Source organism: Vulpes vulpes, chromosome X, assembly GCF_048418805.1.
Source record: "Vulpes vulpes isolate BD-2025 chromosome X, VulVul3, whole genome shotgun sequence".
Taxonomy (NCBI): Eukaryota; Metazoa; Chordata; class Mammalia; order Carnivora; family Canidae; genus Vulpes; species Vulpes vulpes.
Window position 1 is genome coordinate 16,835,085 of NC_132796.1, and position 24,763 is coordinate 16,859,847.

Sequence of the window (24,763 nt, forward strand, 5' to 3'; positions counted from 1 at the left end):
CTTCCCCCACCCTTTTTCCCTTTCTTTCTTTTTCTTTCTCTTTTTCTTCTCTTTTTTCCTTTTTTTCTTCCTTTTTTCTTTTTTCTTTTTCTCTTTTCTTTCCTTCTTTCTCTCCTCTCTTTTTCTCCTTTTCCCAATACAACTTGTTTTTGGCCACTCTGCACTGAGCAAAATGACTAGAAGGAAAATCTCACCTCAAAAGAAAGAATCAGAAACAGTCCTCTATCCCACAAAGTTACAAAATCTGGATTACAATTCAATGTCAGAAAGCCAATTCAGAAGCACTATTATACAGCTACTGGTGGCTCTAGAAAAAACCATAAAGGACTCAAGAGACTTCATGACTGCAGAATTTAGATCCAATCAGGCAGAAATTAAAAATCAATTGAATGAGATGCAATCCAAACTAGAAGTCCTAACGACGAGGGTTAACGAGGTGGAAGAATGAGTGAGTGACATAGAAGACAAGTTGATGGCAAAGAGGGGAACTGAGGAAAAAAGAGACAGACAATTAAAAGACCATGAAGACAGATTAAGGGAAATTAACGACAGCCTGAGGAAGAAAAACCTACATTTAATTGGGGTTCCCAAGGGCGCCAAAGGGCCAGAGGGCCAGAATATGTATTTGAACAAAACCTAGCTGAAAACTTTCCGAATCTGGGAAGGGAAACAGGCATTCAGATCCAGGAAATAGAGAGATCCCCCCCTAAAATCAATAAAAACCGTTCAACACCTCGACATTTATTTATTTTTAATTTTTTAAATTTATTTATGATAGTCATACAGAGAGAGAAAGAGAGGCAGAGACACAGGCAGAGGGAGAAGCAGGCTCCATGCACCGGGAGCCCGACGTGGGATTCGATCCCAGGTCTCCAGGATTGCGCCCTGGGCCAAAGGCAGGCGCCAAACTGCTGCGCCACCCAGGGATCCCAACACCTCGACATTTAATAGTGAAGCTTGCAAATTCCAAAGGTAAAGAGAAGATCCTTAAAGCAGCAAGAGACAAGAAATCCCTGACTTTTATTGGGAGGAATATTAGGGTAACAGCAGACCTCTCCACAGAGATCTGGCAGGCCAGAAAGGGCTGGCAGGATATATTCAGGGTCCTAAATGAGAAGAACCTGCAGCGAAGAATACTTTATCCAGCAAGGCTCTCATTCAAAATGGAAGGAGAGATAAAGAGCTTCCAAGACAGGCAGGAACTGAAAGAATATGTGACCTCCAAACCAGCTCTGCAAGAAATTTTAAGGGGACCCTTAAAATTCCCCTTTAAGAAGAAGTTCAGTGGAACAATCCACAAAAACAAGGACTGAATAGATATCATCATGACACTAAACTCCTATCTGTCAATAGTAACTCTGAACATGAACGGGCTTAATGACCCCATCAAAAGGCGCAGGGTTTCAGACTGGATAAAAGCAGGACCCATATATTTGCTGTCTACAAGAGACTCATTTTAGACAGAAGGACACCTACAACCTGAAAATAAAAGGTTGGAGAACCACTTAACATTCAAATGGTCCTCAAAAGAAAGCAGGGGTAGCCATCCTTATATCAGACAAAGTAAAATTTATCCTGAAGACTGTAGTGAGAGATGAAGAGGGACACTGTATCATACTCAAAGGATCTATCTAACAAGAGGACTTAACAATCCTCAATATATATGCCCCGAATGTGGGAGCTGCCAAATATTTAAACCGATTAATAACCAAAGTGAATAAATACTTATATAATAATACACTTATACTTGGTGACTTCAATCTAGCTCTTTCTACCCTCAATAGGTCTTCTAAGCACAACATCTCCAAAGAAACGAGAGCTTTAAATGATACACTGGACCAGATGGATTTCACAGATATCTACAGAACCATACATCCAAACTCAACTGAATACACATTCTTCTCAAGTGCACATGGAACTTTCTCCAGAATAGACCACATACTGGGTCACAAATCGGGTCTGAACTGATACCAAAAGATAGGGATTGTTCTCTGTATATTCTCAGACCATAATGCCTTGAAATTAGAACTAAATCACAACAAGAAGTTTGGAAGGACCTCAAACACGTGGAGGTTAAGGACCATCCTGCTAAAAGATGAAAGGGTCAACCAGGAAATTAAGGAAGAATTAAAAAGATTCATGGAAACTAATGAGAATGAAGATACAACCATTCAAAATCTTTGGGATGCAGCAAAAGCAGTCCTGAGGGGGAAATACATCGCAACACAAGCATCCATTCAAAAACGGGAAAGAACTCAAATACAAAAGCTAACCTTACACATAAAGGAGCTAGAGAAAAAACAGCAGATAGATCCTACACCCCGCAGAAGAAGAGAGTTAATTAAAACTCGAGCAGAACTCAACGAAATCGAGACCAGAAGAAATGTGGAACAGATCAACAGAACCAGGAGTTGGTTCTTTGAAAGAATTAATAAGATAGACAAACCATTAGCCAACCTTATTAAAAAGAAGAGAGAGAAGACTCAAATTAATAAAATCATGAATGAGAAAGGAGAGATCACTACCGACACCAAGGAAATACAAACGATTTTAAAAACATAGTATGAGCAGCCATACACCAATAAATAAGGCAACCTCGAAGAAATGGACACATTCCTGGAAAGCCACAAACTACCAAAACTGGAACGGGAAGAAATAGAAAACCTGAACAGGCCAATAACCAGGGAGGAAATTGAAGCAGTCATCAAAAACCTCCCATGACACAAGAGTCCAGGGCCAGATGGCTTCCCAGGGGAATTCTATCAAACATTTAAAGAAGAAACCATACCTATTCTACTAAAGCTGTTGGAAAGATAGAAAGAGATGGAGTACTTCCAAACTCGTTCTATGAGGCCAGCATCACCTTAATTCCAAAACCAGACAAAGACCCCACCAAAAAGAATTACAGACCAATATCCCTGATGAACATGGATGCAAAAATTCTCAACAAGATACTAGCCAATAGGATCCAACAGTACATTAAGAAGATTATTCACCATGACCAAGTGGGATCTATCCCCGGGACACAAGGCTGGGTCAACACTCGTAAAACAATCAATGTGATCCATCATATCAGCAAGAGAAAAACCAAGAACCATATGGTGCTCTCAATAGATGCAGAGAAAGCATTTGACAAAATACAGCATCCATTCCTGATCAAAACCCTTCAGAGTGTAGGGATAGAGGGAACATTCCTCGACATCTTAAAAGCCATCTACGAAAAGCCCACAGCAAATATCATTCTCAATGGGGAAGCACTGGGAGCCTTTCCCCTAAGATCAGGAACAAGACAGGGATGTCCACTCTCACCACTGCTATTCAACATAGTACTGGAAGACCTAGCCTCAGCAATCAGACAACAAAAAGAAATAAAAGGCATTCAAACTGGCAAAGGAGAAGTCAAACTCTCCCTCTTCACAGTTGACATGATCCTGTACATAGAAAACCCAAAAGACTCCACCCCAAGATTGCTAGAACTCATACAGCCTTTTGGCAGTGTGGCAGGATGCAAAATCAATGCCCAGAAGTCAGTGGTATTTCTATACACTAACAATGAGACTGAAGAAAGAGAAATTAAGGAGTCAATCCCATTTACAATTGCACCCAATAGCATAAGATACCTAGGAATAAACCTAACCAAAGAGGTAAAGAATCTATACCCTAAAAACTACAGAACACTTCTGAAAGAAATTGAGGAAGACACAAAGAGATGGAAAAATATTCCATGCTCATGGATTGGCAGAATTAATATTGTGAAAATGTCAATGTTACCCAGGGCAATTTACACGTTTAATGCAATCCCTATCAAAATACCATGGGCTTTCTTCAGAGAGTTAGAACAAATTATTTTAAGATTTGTGTGGAATCAGAAAAGACCCTGAATAGCCAGGGCAATTTTAAAAAAGAAAACCATAGCTGGCGGCATCACAATGCCAGATTTCAGGTTGTACTACAAAGCTGTGGTCATCAAAACAGTGGTACTGGCACAAAAACAGACACATAGATCAATGGAACAGAGTAGAGAACCCAGAAGTGGACCCTCAACTATGGTCTACTAATATTTGATAAAGGAGGAAAGACTATCCATTGGAAGAAAGTCTCTTTAATAAATGGTGCTGGGAAAACTGGACATCCACATGCAGAAGAATGAAACTAGACCACTCTCTTTCACAATATACAAAGATAAACTCAAAATGGATGAAAGATCTAAATGTGAGACAAGATTCCATCAAAATCCTAGAGGAGAACACAGGCAACACCCTTTTTGAACTTGGCCACAGTAACTTCTTGCAAGATACATCCACAAAGGCAAAAGAAACAAAAGCAAAAATGAACTATTGGGACTTCATCAAGATAAGAAGCTTTTGCACAGCAAAGGATACAGTCCACAAAACTAAAAGACACCTACAGAATGGGAGAAGATATTTGGAAATGACATATCAGATAAAGGGCTAGTTTCCAAGATCTATAACGAACTTCTTAAACTCAACACCAAAGAAACAAACAATCCAATCATGAAATGGCAAAAGACATGAAGAGAAATCTCACAGAGGAAGACATGGACATGGCCAACACGCACATGAGAAAATGCTCTGCATCACTTGCCATCAGGGAAATACAAATCAAAACCACAATGAGATACCACCTCACACCAGTGAGAATGGGGAAAATTAACAAGGCAGGAAACAACAAATGTTGGAGAGGATTTGGAGAAAAGCGATCCCTCTTACACTGTTGGTGGGAATGTGAACTGGTGCAGCCACTCTGGAAAACTGTGTGGAGGTTCCTCAAAGAGTTAAAAATAGACCTGCCCTACGACCCAGCGATTGCACTGTTGGGGATTTACCCCAAAGATTCAGATGCAATGAAACACCGGGACACGTGCACCACGATGTTCATAGCAGCAATATCCACAATAGCCAAACTGTGGAAGGAGCCTCGGTGTCCATCGAAAGATGAATGGATAAAGAAGATGTGGTTTATGTATACAATGGAATATTACTCAGCCATTAGAAACGACAAATACCCACCATTTGCTTCAACATGGATGGAACTGGAGGGTATTGTGCTGAGTGAAGTAAGTCAATCGGACAAGGACAAACAGTGTATGTTCTCATTCATTTGGGGAATATAAATAATAGTGAAAGGGAATATAAGGGAAGGGAGAAGAAATCTGTGGGAAATATCAGAAAGGGAGACATGACATAAAGACTCCTAACTCTGGGAAAAGAACTAGGGGTGGTGGAAGGGGAGGAGGGCAGGGGATGGGGGTGAATGGTGGACGGGCACTGAGGGGGGCACTTGACGGGATGAGCACTGGGTGTTTTTCTGTATGTTGGTAAATTGAACACCAATACAAAATTAATTTATTAAAAAAAAGGAAGTCCAACTTCCCTGAGACTCCTGTGCTGTAAAGAAGCCACGTATTGTAGTTGGAAGTTCTAGTCTTCAGATTATTCCACCCAGATGCCAAACATATGAGTAAAACTTTGATAATTCCAATATCCAGCAATCAGTTTACCTCTAGTCATTAAGAATTTCCAGCTGCGGTCCCAGAAATCAAGAAGAAAAGACAGGCTACCCCTCCTGTGCTTCTGTCATGATTTCTGACTCACAGACTCAATAAGCATAATAAAATATTTGCTTTAAGCTGCTAAATTTTGAATGATTTGTTACTCAGCAAGAGGAAATGGAACAGAGTCATGTCTGTCTTTCTTACAAAGGTATCCCAATTGCTCAACAAAATGCCAGTGATACCTAGTAGGTGTTCAATATATATTTGTGGGAAGAATAAATAAATGCTCATGTCTTTGCTTAAATTATTCTCTCAACACCTTGCAGAATGTTTTTTCCCTTCTCTGTTATGAAATCATATATAACCTTCAATAGCCAATCATGGAACTTATAGTCAACACTTTTAGTGAGTTCTGTATAAAACTGCACATAATATAAAATCTCATGAAAGGCAATGAGCCATAAAATGTGCTATTTTTACGTATTCTTTCTTCAAGTTTATAATAATTATTTTGCATCTTTATTTTCTAACCAGTTTCTTTATCAGCTTATCCATTTCTTTATCCCCATTAGCGACTTAGTGATTTTAAAGTGATGGTGGTAAGATCTTCATGTACTGAGAGCAATGGGAGCTTGCCTTTAAGAGTTGACTATATCAGAAGGATTTTAAGCTGCAGAAACTAGGAGATCCTTACTGCTAATTTACTAAAGGCAAGGTTCATTGAAGATGCAAAAGGGAGCATCTGAGAAAAAGAAGAGAGACTTTACCATGTGGACAATCTTTTAAGCTGCTAGAAGGCAACACATTCAAGGAATTACTGGTGGCCCTTCCTGTGTATTATTTTTTAAAACGTCTGTTATTTCTGTCTTTCCTGCTTATATAGTGATACTGTATGAAAAGAGAGTCAAGCCAGAGGAAATTCTAGGACCAAGAAGAGGCAACTTAACAGTGGTTTATTTAAAAAAAAAAATCCCAGTTCACAAAAAGAAGAGAGGAAAAATTTGAGCTATAACAGCTCTTCAAGAGTTGTTTGGAGGAGACCAGCCTAACACCAAACAAAGATCTCAGTGAAAATTATCAGTTGAGTAGCTGAGTGGAGAGCTTTTATCAGTAAGAAAGGTACAAAATGTGTCTGTACTTCTTGGTGCCATATAATATAATTGTGGAGATACCACACACAGGGAAACTATTCAAGAAGAGTTAATCTATTACTCACAAAATAAAGGTTGTTCTAGAAATTAAAGTCTAGTTTCTACTTTTTACTCCTGGTCTTTTCTTTCTAGATTGTACCTCATTTTTTAGATGAGACACAAGATTGTTGGATGAGTCTGGTAATTCAGCAGCCACACTCGGCTTTGATGACTAATTGTGTTTGTATATGAGTTTCATAATGTCAGTGATACCTAGTAGGTGCTCAATATGTATTTATGGAATGACTGAATAAATGCCTATTTCTTTGTTTAAGTTATTCATCCCAGTATTTTGCAAAAATGTATATGTATTTCTCTCTATATATAATCATATACATACATACACACGCCACACATTTACTCCTTCATTTTGGCAAAATATTCTCAAATATATATAAATTCACAAATGCACAGATATCCCTAGGGAAATCAGCAGAATATGCAAAATATAGAAGGAAGGAAAATATCAAATTCATTTCTGAAGGTGTGTGTGAGTGTGTGTGTGTCTGTGTTGCCATGCCAGTTATTTGCCTGTTTACTCTCAGATCCATTTCTTGCCCTTCTCTGCCTTTCTCTGTAGGTCAAGGACCACATATTCCAGAATCAAATACCAACTGGCTTCCAAGCATGATAAACTAATTGGAGGCTCTGGTAGAGGACTAGAGAATGGACGGAAGGGAGAAGGTAGAGAATATCTCCCCCTCTTTCTCTGTTTTGGCCAGTGTCTCTGGCAGCAGCCATATCTCTTCCACAGCTCCAGGTCCTGACATATGACCTCCCTGGTCCCAGCTTCCCCTGGTCATACATGCTCTGATTAATATCCATTGAATTTCTCTGATTCCTGGGCTCTGATAATATTAACTCTGTTGTTCTCCCTTCTCTCCCTTCAAACCTTAGATGGGTAATGGTATAGTGCTGTTACTAATCTCTGAGTTAGCTTCCTGTCTCCTGTTTGGTTCCTTAGGTCTTTGGTCATCTTTATGATAAACTTTCTGGAATAAGTTCCTCCTGTTTGAAATATTTAGCATAGTTTCCATTTTTTGACAGTTCTATGATACAATTCTTGGTATAGGGGTAGTCCCAACCAAAACCTTCAACATGAGACTCTGGGGTTAAATACAATTATAACCTCTCTGTGGGTGAAAAATGGGATATCAGTAAACCATGATCCTAGTAGACCATGATATCATTCATAACTTGCATGAAGAAAAATCTTATCAGTTGTAGTGATATAGTTTCAGGCATGTTTATGATGATACAAATTAATATAGATATTGTGTGTTAGAGGTTTCAAATGAGCCTTTAGCTTGTGCTGCAATAAAACAATTCATAGGTGCTTGCTTTTTTCTTTTTTTAACTCTGTAGCCAAATGCTTTAGGTAACAGATGATGGGCATAGCAAGGGACAAACTGTGATTCTCTTAAGAATTTTTGAGCCTTGTTTTTAAGGGCTTATCTCTATTACCACTCTAACAGAATACCAAGCCCTTATATCACAAGCATGAGCTGCAGAGTACAAGGGAGTAGAAAAAACATGTACTAAGGAATTATGAAAGTCTTTGTTCAAAACCCTAATTTTGAAATCAGATAGTATTGAAGAAGTCTTTTTAGCCTATACATGTTTTTAGAACAGGAATATAGAGTTAACAGAAGAGTCTCAGTCTAAATGCTGTGGAACATCTACTTTTAAGAACTGTATCCTATAGGGGGTCCTCAAAAGATAGGATAGTTACAAAACATTCCCTAAATAAAAGACACATTGATCCAATGGATAAAACTGTTTGAAATGGAAGAATTAAATATTTGGAAATCCCTAAAGTTGGCTTTCTTGATCATCTGAGAAAATGACATCCTTTATATCAGGAATGGGGTGTTCCTATTCATTACTGGGCCTTAGAAACCATCAATTCTGAGTCATGATAAATGACTTCACTCTTCTGCAAAATGACTCACAAACAACTTAGAGCCTAAGAGATCATTTTTGCAAGCTATATTAAATTCATTTAGCTATCTTCCTTATTTAAAAATCAATATCCATATTGGCCTTTAAATAAATTCCCTTCCAGAACAGGTAATATCAGCAAGTAGTCTAAATCTATGAAATTGGAATGTTTGTAAGGTACTTTGGTATTACATAGATTTGTTGTTACACTGGCCTCAATTTTTGTGAAACTGTAACTGCCTCTAGTTTTCTTATTCTCCTCTTTGACAATCAGAAATTGACAGGTGTGCCAGTTTGGAGAATCATATAAAATGCCCCATGAGACCATTTTTAGATTATTCTCTAATTTAATTTAATAGAGGCTGAGGATAATATATAGAATTTTATTTTGTATACTGTAATATTACATATTTATGTGTGCAGGACTCTTCCATGTCTGAGATAAGAAAAGCAGTAGGAATTCCCTATTAATCTACTTTCTTCAGGGTTAATGAGAAAGGAAAAACTGTCTTTAGGTTTGCAAAAAAGTGAAAAGAAAATTTAAAGCTTAAACTCACATGATAAGATTTACAAATATGAAAAAGACTAATAAGACCTAGTGTTGCCAGGGATGAAGGAAAATGGACAACTGCACTTCCAAAGGGTAGTTTGATACAGCGAATCAAATTTTAGGATTTTATCTTAAGGAAGTGATCATATAGATATAATAGGCCCAAGGATATTCATCAGAGCATTAAATAATGGAAGGATAATGGAAACAAAGTTAACATTTATCAATAGGGCAATAGTCAAATAAAATATAGTAGTTTATGTCTTAGTTTAGTTTCTCTAGACTTGTGCTATCTAAACTGGTAGCAACTAGCTACATGTAACTAACAAAAGCTTGAAATGTGGCTAGATACACACCCAATTTCAAAGATGCAATACAAAAACAGAATGTAAAATATCTCGTTAATAACTTATTTTGATTTGCCGTTGAAATGATATTTTGATATATTAAGTTAAATAAAACATTATTAAAATTAATTCCATCTGTTTTCTTCTACTAGTTCTTTAAAGATTTCATCCATTTATTTGAGAGATACAGAGATGCAGGAGCAGGAAGAGGGGGAGGAGAGGTGAAAGGGGAAAGGGAGGTGACAAGAAGGGATAGAGGAGGGAGAAGTAGACTCCCCACTAAGCCTGACATGAGATACAGGGCTCAATCCCAGGATCCTGAGATCATGACCTGAGCTGAAGTCAGATGCTTAACTGACTGAACATCCAGGTGACCCTCTTTTACTATTTTAATGTGGCTACTAGAAAATTTTAAATCCTATATGATTCACATTTGTGGCTCACATTATATTTCTAGGAATTGCACTGCTGTAAAAGCAAAGCTTGAGACAGGATTTATATATAAGTAATTTATTAAGGAAGTACTTCTAGGAGAAACTAGTAAAAGAATAGAAGAAGCAAGATAGGGAATCAGAAGAAGACAAGTCAAGATATGATCAGATGAAGTCTCAGTCTCAGCCTAATCATGCAGGGAGCTCTGGAGCATAGATTACATCTCGGAGTTTGTCCCACTTTGAGGCAAAATTGTTGGGCTTACATACCCTCATATCAGTCACATCAGTCCTTAGCTATGGGGCTACCATGAAGGCATGTAAATACTCAAGCACTTCTGGCTCCGTGTGTCATTGAAGCTGTTCCAGTAGCCGAAGAGACACCCCTCTGAAGACCACAGGTGCAAGCCATTGGAAGCAAAGCATATAGGAACTGGGGGATGCAGACACAGAATAAGTTATAGGGATTTGAGGAGATAAAGGCAGTCCACTGACAATATCAGCTACACTTTATACAATGGAGTTCTATGCAATAATTTTAACTACTTAGATCTTTATACATAGAAAATGCCAGTAACATAGGGTGGTATGTTAAAAGCATGTTAGCAAATCTTATATATAGTATGATCCTATGTATATAAAATTGTATACATATTCATATCTGCATAGAAAGATGTTTGGAAGTATCTTCCACCAAAACATTAATATATTTTACATCTGAGTTGTGATATTTTACTATTATTTTATTTTTCTTTTTATTTGATTATTTTTGAATAATGCATATGTTTCATGTATTAGAAAAACAATAAAGGTATTGAATGCATTAATAAAGTGCAAGTGATAAGTAAAACCTAAGATTTCAGATATAAGACCTTTGACATTTTATTGGATTTATGACTCCATTATCCATAAAATTTTTATACCTGGAATGCATTTGGTGATGTGATCATGGCTGGTATTCATCTGGTCTGTACTTGTATGGTCAAATTGCCAGCATCTGTTCTGGTTGCCCAGTATGTGCTGTGCTGATCAGTAACCTGATGAAGAGAACCTATAAGACATAAGTGTATATGGTCCAATCAGCTCTGGGCTAACTAGAGGATAAAATAGGATGCTAGATCAGAGAACCAAAGACTCAGTACAATATAAATAATAGAAATAAACATCCTGAGTGATTACAGAATAACATTTTAAATACAGTTAGGATAAGTAACAGTGCATTGCAGAGCCATATTGAAGCTTGAGGCAAAAGACAAAATCAGTAATACTGGTCTCATCTTTGCTAAAATGTTTATATTTTATTAATGATGAATTTTTGCACTAATTTTGATTTTATAAGATATTGCATTAAAATACTTTTGACTATAAGATTTTTGGTGCCTCCATAAATTTTGCACCTTAGGTGAGTGTGTCACTCATCTCATTCACTCACTAGGCTCCCCCTAGTCCAGCCTTGACTTTGTGGTGTCTCATGAAACATCTTTAATTAATAATTTGGTACATAAAGCCATGTTCTGCATGTTACTTTTGAGGTTTAGATACCAGAATAATATCTTAAAAACTTTGCTATAAACCGTTCCTTTCATTAGTGGCAATCTAACATTGTCTTTACCTAAATTACAAGAAGAAAAAAAGCAAAAAATATTTTAAATTCAGAAGTCTCTATAGGTATTTGAACAATACCATATATGTTTTGTTATGATGCTGAGATACAAGGATTTCCAGATCTATTTTGGGAACCATGGACAAAGCAGTAAATAATTGGACTGTGTTGAAAATGTGCTAACATTCTTATTATGTAAATACAAAGAAAACAAAAGTAAAAACACCAAGAGGAAAAATTGTGCATACAGGCACAAAAATTGATTGTTAAAACGAACACTCATAGGTCAGGATTACAGAGAAATAACCTCCAGCAAAGGATCTTTGGCAGAAATTCCAAATTCATTCTTGGCTCCATGGGATATTGCATTAAGATTAAAGGAAAGATATGTGCAGGATAATGTTGCAGTGCATTTTTCTATTATTTACTATTTTGTTTGCTCCCAGATATTTCGGTTCCCGAGTATGGAGTATGTTGACAGCATGGAAATATTGTAAATTGCTGACCTAACTCTCTTTCTTATTTACTCTCACAAATACCTTTTTCACAAAACCCTGTCTTTAAATAGTTGGCACTATGAGGGATTAAAATAGAAAGGTTGAGACTCAAAGTTGTTTCTTGGTGGTAGTTTTCTACTGAAAGCTTTGTATGAAGTTGTATATGCATTCAATGTTTATTATTATCCCAATACATTTATGCCACTGTGGTGTTTAGTTTTTCCTCCTAACTTTACAGAACTGTATATTTCCTAATTGCATTTCTGATGCAGATAGTAAACTTACAAGAATCCTTGTACTAAAAAAAATAGTTATTTATACTTCTGTTTAGAAGTCTCAAATAGAGGTGACTAGTCATCTATGAAGCAATTTAGAATTAACGCTTGAATAATTTTCTTAAACAATACTACATGGTTTCTCCACAAGGGAAAATATCGTATATGAAATGTTTGGTTACTTTTGAGATATTTGTTTTGTGTTGTGAAAATTAGATCTTGAAGGAAGTCCTTTAGAATTAGGTAGCACTGAAAACTAAAAATATGCCTATTTAGCAAGATCAATACAACATGCAAGGTGGATGATGCTTATAAACAAATATGTATGATAAAATGTATAAGGTGACTGACTTTTACACGATCACTTTGAAATGGGCTGAAATGAAAAAGAACCCATACAGCAGAAAATGTAGTAGATGCTGTTGGTGTTCTAACTATATCTCCTTGGAGCACATTGTTCTAAAGTATGTTTAGGGCACTGGATGGAAAAAAGATGCCCTAATATCCTTGACCTTTCAGGGGTAGAATAGGGAGCAGACAACTCTTACCTTGTTCTGCATTCTCTTGCAGAGTTCCTCAGCGGAACTGAGCCCCATTTGCTCACAGTGACAACATGTTTGATAAAGTTCTCTGCATTGGTTTCCTTCCCTTTCCTGTTCCAATTCCCCTTTTCTTACCAGGGCTTCCTGGAATTACCTTACAAACAAATTACCTGCACTTGAACCTGTGATGCAGGATATGCTTTTGGGAGGATCCCAAACTAAGATAATCTCCCTGGAACAAATCAATGAAGGAATGAGTCTAGTAATTAATTCAGATTGATCACTTCATAAACCCCCAAATCCTTCAGTTTGATGCAGCTTTTCTGGTGTCTTTTTACAAAAAATAAACAAAAACAGAAATGATAAATATCTCATTTTATAGATTTCCTCTCTCCCCAAAGTTTATAATGCTTGAAAGCAACTTCTCATGGCCAGGAGTATACAATCTTGATGTAAAAAAATTAGGCACATAATAAAAAAATGAAAAGTTTCTACATAATGATAGCTTTTTTGGCTCATGTTGACAAAAGAAAAGGATATCCTGCAGGCCAAGTGTGAACATCCACAGAATAAACTATTGAACAGCTTGGTGGGGAGAATGTTTTTTAAAAATCAAACAGGCCCACTTGAACAGAGTTTGTTCAAAAGTCATTAGCAACCTTTAGCATTTTGTTTGGACTTCCATATGCTTGCCACTGGTGCTACATTAATATTTGAACATCACACTAACAAAACACAGATGCATCACGGCAGTGGAAAGACAAGGTACAAGAATTGTCTTCCACTCTACCCAGATAAATCAGCAGGATAATACTTAGCCTACATATATCTGTGTCCTTTTAAAATACACAGTGGAGAGACAAATGACATATATTGCCATAAAGAACAGTGGTTTTACATGTCACAAATTAAATCCTTCATTCCCATGTTTGAATCTAAATGTTCTGTCCTCTTATCATTGTTTTGTATCATTTGCCCTGGAAAATATAGTATATTATTCAGATGTCAGTCCAGGTGTATTTTAATTCATGCTTGAAAATCCCAAACATTCTGTATGTGAATGTTCATAGGTGTACTCATGATATCCAAAAAAAGTGTACATAACCCCCCAAATGTTCATCATAGGTGAGTGGATAAACAAATCATGTTATATACATGCAATGAAATACCACACAATAGAAAAGAAGAATATAGACAAATCTCAAAAACACGCATTAAGTGAAAGGAGCCAGCACAAAAGACTATATGCTACATGTTCCATTTACATGAAATTCTAGAAAAGGGGAACCTAATCTATAATAGAAAGTAGATCAGTGGTTGCCTGGAGTCAGGAGAGGATTGACTGCAAAAGGGGATGAGGGAATTTTTGAAATAGTAAAAATGTTCTATATCTTGATTGTGTGGTAGTTACATGAGTGTAAAAATATGTCAAAATTGCACATATAAGCTGGCACATTTTTGTATGTAAATTAATCCTCAATAAAGTTAATTTGAAACAAAACTTATCTACACCTTCCTCTACCAAAACTTTATTTAACTAACACACCAATTACTATCATTTGGTTAAGTAGAGCACTGAGAAAAACAGACTGAAGACAGTTCTATTTTCCTATTTTGTCAGGGGTTCAGAGAGATTGGGTATCACCTTGCATTATAGGAGCCTAGAAGAGCCTGGGACAAGGATAAAAACAAAAACAAAATAAAAAAAAACCAACCCTGAAGGCCGAAAGAATTCATCTAGGAGAGGTAGAAGGGGGATGGGTAGAAGGAGAAGAGAAGGAAGGAGTAGAGGTAAACAAAAGCACATTTGACATACTTAAGAATTTTGCTCACAGACAAACAATATTATTTATTTATCATCACCTTGGCTTGCCATGCCCAAGAGTACCATTTTGATGGAGGGGCAGTGAGGAGGGGCAAAGGGGCATGGGTACAAATCTCTTGGTGATATCTTGAAGTCCAAAATTTAGAGATACATTTTGGTGTGAATGTGACCTAGATCAATGTTTCCCAAACTTTAGTGAACATCAGAATCATGTGTAGAGTTAGTAAACATGAAGATGCCTGGTCCCCACCACAGTGATCTTGATGTGATAGGTCTGGAGTGGGGCTGAGACTTTATATCTCTAGCAAGCTTCTGGGTGATGTTGATGCTGCTGGTCAAAGGACCACATTTTGACTAGACCTGATCTAAAACCCTAGAAGGATTCCAAAGCAAAGATGAAATTTTATACTTAGTTATTGATGAAAATTGTTCTGTTTTCATGGTTAAGGCATGTAGGTTCAGAAGTTTTATGGTACAGAGGACTTACTCAAGAGAGCTCTGAATTTGTTTGTTCCTTGCTCCAAATTTGGTTGGTTTTCAGTGAGGACTCCTCCAGATTTGTTGATGACAGGAGATAAATGAGCTTTTAAAAATAGACCCTTGTTGCTTACCATTTCTTAGAAAATTCCAAGTGTCATTTGTAGATATGTGCAGGGCCCTCTTGTCCTGCAGTCAGAACGCAAGAGTTGATTGTCTGGATCCTTTCAGATGGAAGTCAATGGTTTTTAGGTCCCCAGAATATATAATAATAAGTTTCACTGTACTGGCATTTTTAATGTCAACATCACCAACAGCAGATGGGAGATGTCTGCATTGGGTGTCTGCTTCCAATTAAGATCTTTAATTTATGATAAATGAATACATTTCAATTATGTCTGCCTTGTATTCAATGTATGCTTGGCTGATAAACTATAAAAGCTGCCAGGGATGTTTTGGCACAAAATGAGATACTGAGTCAGATCACAGACGAAGGCTCACTATTTTCATGGTTCCTTAAATATTTATATTAAACCAGAAAATTTCAAAAAAACTAATAAATGAGATTTTTTGGTTCTTTGTTCCATACATGTATGTGAACATTTGGAAAATGGGGGAAAACATTTGTAGATACCACCACCCTAACACAAACCCTAATAGTATTTACATATTTTCTTCTAGTCTTTGGACCGTGCATAGAATCATTTAAATAGGTATAATTATATATTGATTCCTGAATTTTTTTCTACCTCATACATCCTAAGCTTTATTTTCCCTGTTTTTATGTAATCTGTGCCAATATCTACTGTGGCACAGCAAATCACTCCAAAACCTGGCGGCCTAAAACAAGAAGAGTAATTTGCATCAAGCATCTTCAATTTGGGCAAGTTTGGCAGGACAGTTCATCATATTAACTTGGGTATTTCAAATGCTAGAGGCTAAATTACGTAATGACTTTCGTATTTATATGTCTGATGACTGATGATGACTACTGGCTTCATTTGGGCTGTCAGCAGAAACACATGTGACTTCTGTATGTTGCTTAGGCTTCCTTAAAACATAGCTGGATTCCAAGGGTGAGCTTCCCATGAGAGTGAGCCAGGTGGAAGCTGTATCACCTTTTATGAGCTAGCTTTAGAAGTCATACAGCATGACTTTCATCACTTTGTATTCATTAGAAATGAGTCACTAAGTCCAGCCCATATTGAAGGAGAAGGAAATTACATTCTACCTTTTTATGAAGCATCAAAGAATTTGCTGATATATTTTATAAAACAATGGCATAATATCCTATCAAGTTAATATACCAAGTGTAACCATTTCTCATACAGTTATACATTTAGGTTGTTTCCATTCCTCGACTGATTAATGTGTTTATTTGGCAGGTCTTCTAGAAGTAATTATATATTGCACTATACTACCTAGTTTCCAAAAGAGAATTTGTATACACATATGAATACTTAGTATTTTGACTTTGAAAGGTCTAATTAGACCTTAATTAAAACAATATCATTTAAAAATACAATATCATTTTAAGAGTTAGGGCTATTTCAATAGATGATAATCTTAGAAAGAGATGAGGAGGGATGCCTGGGTGGCTTAGCAGTAGAGTGTCTGCCTTTGGACTCAGGGCGTGATTCCGGGGTGCAGGATAGAGTCCCACATTGGGCTCCTGCAGGGAGCCTGCTTCTCCCTCAGCCTATGTCTCTCAAGCGTTATTACTGTACTTCATTGATGATGAGCACACATGCAAATCTTACCCAGAATATGCAGGAAAATGTGAACAATAATTCATTTTCTGGTCATAATAAACATATATTTAAGAATTTTATGGAGTAAATGTGGAACAACTGATATTTCAACCATATGTTTTCTTGAACTCTTCATTCCATAATCATTGCATTTCTAAAATATGATCTCTCTCAGTCTTGGTTGCCCCCCTTCCTACCACACACTAGTACCAATGGAAAGGAGAGGGATCCTTGAGCAGAATGAGAAGAGCAGAAAGAATATTTATTCTTGGTCTGGTCCAGAAGTGGCCTTCCCAGAAAGAAACTGCTGGCCCCAGCCAGTAGTAGCCATGAGGAGGCACCTTGGAAATTTTTGAGGAAGATATTCTAAAGTACTGGGCCTCTTGTGTGGCCTAGACTTAGGGGCCTGGGGTAGGGGTTCAGTTTGTCCAGGTTTAAGGGTAGTTTTGAACATAGTTCTAGATGATAGAAGGAAGTTAATTGTTATAAATCCCTTAGGGGAGAGTATAATAGCAGGTAATACACTATGGGATAGAAGGGTGGCCAGCATCAGGGAAGTAAGCAAATGTGACAGGCAATGCCCTATTAGCAAAAAATCCTCATGATGAGTCATATGGAAATGGATTCCATGAAGAGATTCAGACCAGAAAAGACTTACTGGATTTTAGTTCCATAGTTTTAAAACACCATTACAAGTTCCAGGCACTATGGAGTTTTCTTAATGGTCAGTTCTCAGTCCTCATCTTTTTTGACCTAGCAGTAGCATTTGCTACAGTTTATTATTGTTTATACCTGAAACATTTTCTTTACTTTGCTTCCAGGACACCAATCTCACTTAGTTTTTCTCCCACTCTCTGGCTGTTCTTTCTTTCTCTCCAGCTGATTACACTTTACCAACATGGACCTCTCTAATCATCAGATTTCCCAGAGCATAATCCTTGGACTTAATCCCTTCTATATTTATACTCACTCTCTTGGTTATCTTATCCAGTTTCATAGCTTTAAATACTACTTATATGCTCTTGACTCTCATATTCATACTATTGATATATCCATTCCTAAATGTCTTCTCAACTTCAGAATCATATATCTTACTACCTATTTCATGTTTCCACTTAGATATCTAAGAGACATCTCTAACTAATATGTACAAAGCTGAACTCCTGGTACCTGATCCCCCCAACTGGATCCACTTCATAGTATTCCCCCAGCTCACTTAAAGACCACATCATCACTCCAATTGCTCAAGAAAAAAAATCTGAGATCATTCTTCACTCCTCTTTTTCTGTTAAACCTGGTGGTGTTCTGGAGCCAACTTGAACTGACACATAAGAGCCAACTGCATATCCTTGCCAACTCTATACTCTATCTCCAGCACCTATATGAGATCCTAACACACAGTATGTGCTAAATAAAAATTGTTCAAATAGATGTATAAATACACATACATATGGGGAAAAGGCCAAGTGGACAGTGTCCTGTGCTTTCTAATGCCCAACGAACAACTTAGCTCCACATTTTACATATTAATTCTATCTGTTTTACATATTGGGTTGTGCATATAATTCTACTTGTGAATAAAAGTTTGTTGTATAAAAAACAATAAATAATATAGGTAACCCTTGAATAGCACACAGTTTGAACTATGTGGGTCCATTTATATGCAGATTTTCCCCACAAATATAGTACAGTACTATAAATGTATTTTCTCTTTCTTATGATTTTCTTAATAACATTTTTAAATCTCTAGCTTATTTTAAGAATACAGTATATAATACATATAACATACAAAGTATGTGTTAATTGACTATTTATACTATTGGTAAGGCTTCTGGTCAACAGTAGGCTATTAATACTTAAGTTTTAGAGGAGCCAAAAGTTATGCTCAGATTTTTTACTGTAAGAGTGTCAGTACCTCTAAGCCCTGCATTGTTCAAAGATCAAGTGTAATGATAAGACTTGAAATATACTTTCCAGCCCAGTACTCTCATTTTTCCTGTAACAGAAACTGAGAATGACAGAAGTAAAATGGTTGCCTAAGGTCTCATAATCCTTCCTTTGTCTCCTAAGCCCACCCTTCTATAAAGCCTAAATGGAGTAGAAGGAGGGGATTGGATTAAGTTGTGAGTTTTCCACTCCACCTGAATGGTGTGAAAAAGCATGCATGGAATGAATATCTTCTAGAGGAATATGGATACATTTTAGGAATTATATTCATTATATGATTAGGAACACAGAAATACACCTATGGCTTATTGGTAATTTGACAAAGATATGTAACTTTTCTAATTAAGAAGATAATAATAATAGGACATGTGGGAAAAACAGAAAACTTTATAAGAAAGTCAATATTTAAATGAAGTACACTAAAATGTAGTATGATTTAAAACAAATGGAGAGAGGGGGATGTAAGATGGTGGAAGAGTAGCAGTCCTCAATTCATATGGTCCCACAAACTTACCTAGATAACTTTCAAAACATCATGAATACCCACGAATTTGACCTGAGATGAAAAGAGAGAACAGATGCTACAGAGAGAAAAGTGATGCTTCTGACAAGGTAGGAAGGTGAAGAAAAAAAGGTGGGGGAGGGGAGCCATGGCAAGCCAGGCAAACCGGCCCAAAAGGGGAGCTGTGACAAGCCAGGTCCAAAAGCTGAGCCCTGGACAGGTGGGAGCTTTAAAAATCCAAACCTGAGTCCCCCTGACTGAAAAGTGCTCAGCAGGGAAATAGGTCATAATTGGAAACACAGTAAGAATAGGGGTGCCCAGGAGAAAGCTCACCACAAACCATGGCTGGATCTAAGTAAAGGACTGAAACACCACAACCCTCCAGGGCATTTGGGAGAAGCTGGCGGGTAATGCGGGCCAACATCAGAGTCCGTTTCACCCCAGAGACCAGCAACTGATGGAGATGGCTGTCCTAGGTTCCCTTCAGGAGAGGCGGACCCTGGGAGGCACAGGACAGTGAGAACTCTCTTGCCACTGGGAGCCCTTCAATTTGTGCAGATCAGTGCACCAGCGCCTGCCCTCAGGATCATCTAGGCCAGTATGGACTGGGAAACTGCGATTCGGTACTTGAGGGGAGCTCTGTGCTCCAGAGCTGGAGATCTGGCCACCGCCATTTTTTATTTAATTTTTCTTCTTTTTACCTTTCACTTGGGAGAGATGGGGCCTCCAGGGAACAAAGGTCTCACAGGATAAACAGCTTATACTGAGCCTGGCCACCTAGGAGGGGGCAGGGCATCTCTGCTCAGGCACAGACACCTGAGAATCAGTGCAGCAGACCCCTCCCCCAGAAGAACTGCTGGAAGAACGAGGGAAGAGGAAGTTTACTGACCAAGCAGCACTGGAAAGTTCCAGGACTGAGGGAAAATTGTATATAGAACTAGAGGAGGTTTTTTCCGTTATAATTCATTTATATTTCAGGTTAAAATTTTCCAATATTTTTTTTTCCTGTCTTAACTACTACAGTATTTTAACAAATCTTTGTTTTTAAGCTTTTTTCCTTTTTGACTTTCATATTTCTACACTTACATGTCTTTGATATACTATTCATTATTGGATTCCCTTCAACATATTCAATTTAATTTTGGTAGATATGCAAGTTATGAGTTTTTGTTTTTTTTTTGTTTTGTTTTTTTCTATCTCGTTTTGTTTTATAATGGTGGAGATTAGTATCTTCTAACACACGGACCATAATACACCCAGAACCAAGTGGAACACTGTTGGTTCATTCTGTGAGACTATATTCTCTTTCCTTCCCATTCTACCCACCTCTATTATCTTGTTTCTGTTTCTGTGGTTGATGTTGGGTCTCTATATAAGTTTTGTTGGTTTATATAAGTTTGGAATTGAGCATCTTCTAACATAAAGAACAAAATACACTCAGAACCAAGAGAATCATCCTCTAGGTCCCCTCAGGGAGACTATATTCTCTCACCACCCTCACTTTTTTTTTCTTTGTTTTTTTTTGTTTTTGTTTTTGTTTTATTCTTATATTTTGTTTTAAAATTTGTTTTCCACTTTAGTGGTCCTTTTGTTTTATTTTCTTCTGTTCTTTTTCTTTTATTTTCTGGTCTCTGACCTCTTCAGAATCTCTAGGGTATATTTTACTTAGGTTGTGGTTGATATTTTTGACTGCTCACTCATAAAGCCACTCTGCACTGGACAACATGACTAGAAGAAGAATTCACTACAAAAGAAAGAACTGGAAGTAATACTCTCTGCCACAGAATTGCTCGACATGGATTTAATTACAATGGCAAAAATACAATTTAGAAGTACAATTATAAAATTACTGGTGGCTCTGGAAAAAAGCATAATGGACTCTAGAGATTCTTTTACTGTAGAATTGGAATCTAATCAGGCCGAAATTAAAAATATTTTAACTGAGATGCAGTCTAAACTGGATGCTGTAACTGCTAGGATTAATGAGGTGGAAGAGACAGTGAGTGACACTGAAGACAAGTTGATGGAAAGAAAGGAAGCTGAGGGTAAAAGAAAAAACAATTAAGAACCCACAAAGAAAGGCTTTTGGAAAGAAATGATAGCTGAGAAGGAAGAATATTCATCTTATTGGGACTCCAGAAGAGGTTGAAGAGAGACAGAGAGAGAGGACCACAAAGTATATTTGAACAAATCATAGCTGAGAACTTCCTGAAACTGGGGAAGGAAACAGGCATTAAGATCCAAGAGATAGAGAGGCCCCCTACCCAAAATCAGTAAAAACCATTCCACACCTCAACATTTAATAGTGAAACTTAAAAATTTCAAAGATAAAGAGAAAATTCTTAAAGCAGCTTGAGACAAGAGATTCTTGATTTATATGTGGAGAAATATCAGATTAACAGCAGACCTATCCACAGAAATCTGGCAGGCCAGAAAGGGCTGGCATGATATATACAGGGTACTAAATGAGAAAAACATGCAGCCCAAAATACTTTATCCAGCAAGGCTGTCATTCAGAATAGGAGGAGAGATAAAGAGCTTCCAGGATGGGAACTGAAAGAATATGTGACCACCAACCAGTTCTTCAAGAAATATTAAGGGGACCCTGTAAAAGAAAGAGGGAGTCCAAAGAAACAATCCACAAAAACAGGTACTGAATAGGTAATACTATGACACTAAATTCATATCTTTCAATAGTTACTTTAAATGTAAATGGGCTAAATGATCCCATCAAAAGACACAGGGTATCAGACTGGTTAAAAAAGCAAGACTCATCTATATGCTATCTACAAGAGACTCATTTTATTTTATTTTTTATTTTTTAAAGATTTTATTTATTTATGAGAGAGAGAGAGAGAGAGAGAGAGAGAGAGGCAGAGACACAGGCAGAGAGAGAAGCAGGCTCCATGCAAGAAGCCTGACATGGGACTTGATCCCGGGTCTCCAGGATCACACCCTGGGCTGAAGGCGGCACTAAACTGCTGGGCCACCGGGACTGCCCAAGAGACTCATTTTAGACCTAAGGACACCTTCAGCCTGAAAATGAAGGGGTGGAGAACCATTTACCATTCAAATGGCCCTCAAAAGAAAGCTGGGTTAGCAATCTTCATATTAGATACATTAGAGTTTATACCAAAGACTGTGATAAGAGATGAAGGGGGACACTATATCATACTTAAAGGGTCTACTCAACAAGAAGACCTAATAATTGTGAATATTTATGCCCCTAAGGTGGGAGTAGGCAAGTATATCAATCAATTAATAGCCAAAGTAAAGAGATGCATAGATAATAATACACTAATATTAGGAGACTTCAACACAGCCCTCTCAGCAAATGACAGATATTCTAGCAGAACATAACTAAAGAAACAAGGACCTTGAATGATAACACTGGTCCAAAGAGATTTCACAGATATATACAGAACACTCAATCCTTTTTTCAAAAAAATATTTTATTTATTTATTCATGAGAGAGAGAGAGAGAGAGAATGAGAGAGAGAAGCAGAGACACAGGCAGAGGGAAAAGCAGGCTCCATGCAGGGAGCCTAATGTGGGACTCGATTCCTGGTCTCCAGGATCAGGCCCTGGGGTGAAGGCGGTGCTAAACTGCTGAGCCACCCATGCTGCCCCAGAACATTCAATCCTAATGCAACTGAATACACATTCTTCTCATGTGCACATGGAACTTTTTCCAGAATACAGCATACTGGGTCACAAATCAGGTCTCAACTGATACCAAAAGATTGGGATTGTCCCCTGCATATTTTCAAACCACAATGCTTTGAAACTAGAACTCAATCACGAGAAGAAATTTGGAAGATTCTCAAACATATGGAGGCTAAAGAGCATCCTACAAAAGATGAATGGGTCAACCAGGATATTAGAGAAAAATTAAAAGGTTCATGGAAACTAGTGAAAATGAAGACACAACCGTTCAAAATCTTTGTGATACAGCAAAAGCAGTCCTAAGAGGGAAATACATCGCAATACACACCCCCCTCAAAAATATTGGAAAAAACTCAAATATATAAGCTAACCTTACACCTAAAGGGATTGGAGAAAGAGCAGCAAATAAAGCCTACACCAAGCAGAAGAAGAAAGATAATAAAGATTAGAGCAGAACTCAATGAAATAGAGACCAGAAGAACTGTAGAACAAATCAACAAAACCAGGAGCTGATTCACTGAAATAATTAATAAGATAGATAAACCCCTAGTCAGCCTTAGTAAAAAGAAAAAAGATTCAAATTAATAAAATCATGAACGAAAGAGACTACAACCAATACCAAGGAAATATAAGTGATTTTGAAAACATATTATGAGCAATTATATGCCAACAAATTAAGCAATCTAGAAGAAATGGATGCATTTCTGCAAACCCACAAATTACCAAAACTGGAACAGGAAGAAATAGAAAACCTGAACAGGCCAATAACCAGAGAGTAAATTGAAGCAGTCATCAAAAACTTCCCAAGACACAAAAGTCCAGGGCCAGATGGCTTCCTAGGGAAATTTTACCAAACATTTAAGGAAGAAATAATACCTATTCTACTAAAGCCGTTTCAAAGGACAGAAAGTAAGGAATACTTCCATACTTGTTCTATGAGTTCAGCATTACCTTGATCCCAAAACCAGACAAAGACCCCACCAAAAAGGAGAATTATACACCAATATTGCTGATGAACATGGATGCTAAAATTCTCACCAAGACACTAGCCAATAGGATCCAACAGTACATTAAGAGGATCATTCACCATGACCAAGTGGGATTTATCCCCGGGATGCAAGGGTGATTCAACATTCGTAAAACAATCAATGTGATAGATCACATCAATAAGAGAAAAAACAAGAACCATATGGTCTTCAATAGATGCAGAGAAAGCATTTGACAAAATACAGCATCCATTCCTGATTAAAACTCTTCAAAGTGTAGGGATAGAGGGAACATTCCTCAATATCATAAAAGCCATTAATGAAAAGCCCACAGAAAATATCTTTCTCAATGGGAAAACTGAGAGCCTTTCTTCTAAGATCAAGAAAATGATAAGGATGTCTACTCTCATCACTGTTATTCAACATAGTACTAGAAGCCCTAGCCTCAGCAATCAGACAGCAAAAAGAAATAAAAGGCATTCAAATTGGCAAAGAAGAAGTCAAACTCTCCCTCTTTGCAGATGACCTGATACTGTACATAGAAAACCCAAAAGACTCCACCCCAAGATTTCTGGAACTCATACAGCAATTCAGCAGTGTGGCAGGATACAAAATCAATGCCCAGAAATCAGTGGCATTTCTGTACACTAACAATAAGCCTGAAGAAAGTGAAAGAAAAGTTCTATCCATTTACGCATGATGTGTTTGTTTATCTCTG

The 24,763-nt window shown here is 37.3% G+C and overlaps 1 protein-coding gene across 2 annotated transcripts in view; it reads right to left on the reverse strand.

The window, feature by feature from the left end:
* The window catches only part of RPS6KA3 (ribosomal protein S6 kinase A3), a 1,133,953-nt gene that overhangs the window by 807,195 nt on the left and 301,995 nt on the right, over positions 1 to 24,763 (reverse strand). For both annotated transcript variants that reach the window (XM_072744446.1, XM_072744453.1), the window contains exon 3: positions 10,898 to 11,025. The gene's annotated coding sequence lies outside the window, so the exon portion shown is untranslated. The remainder of the gene's footprint in view (positions 1 to 10,897; positions 11,026 to 24,763) is intronic.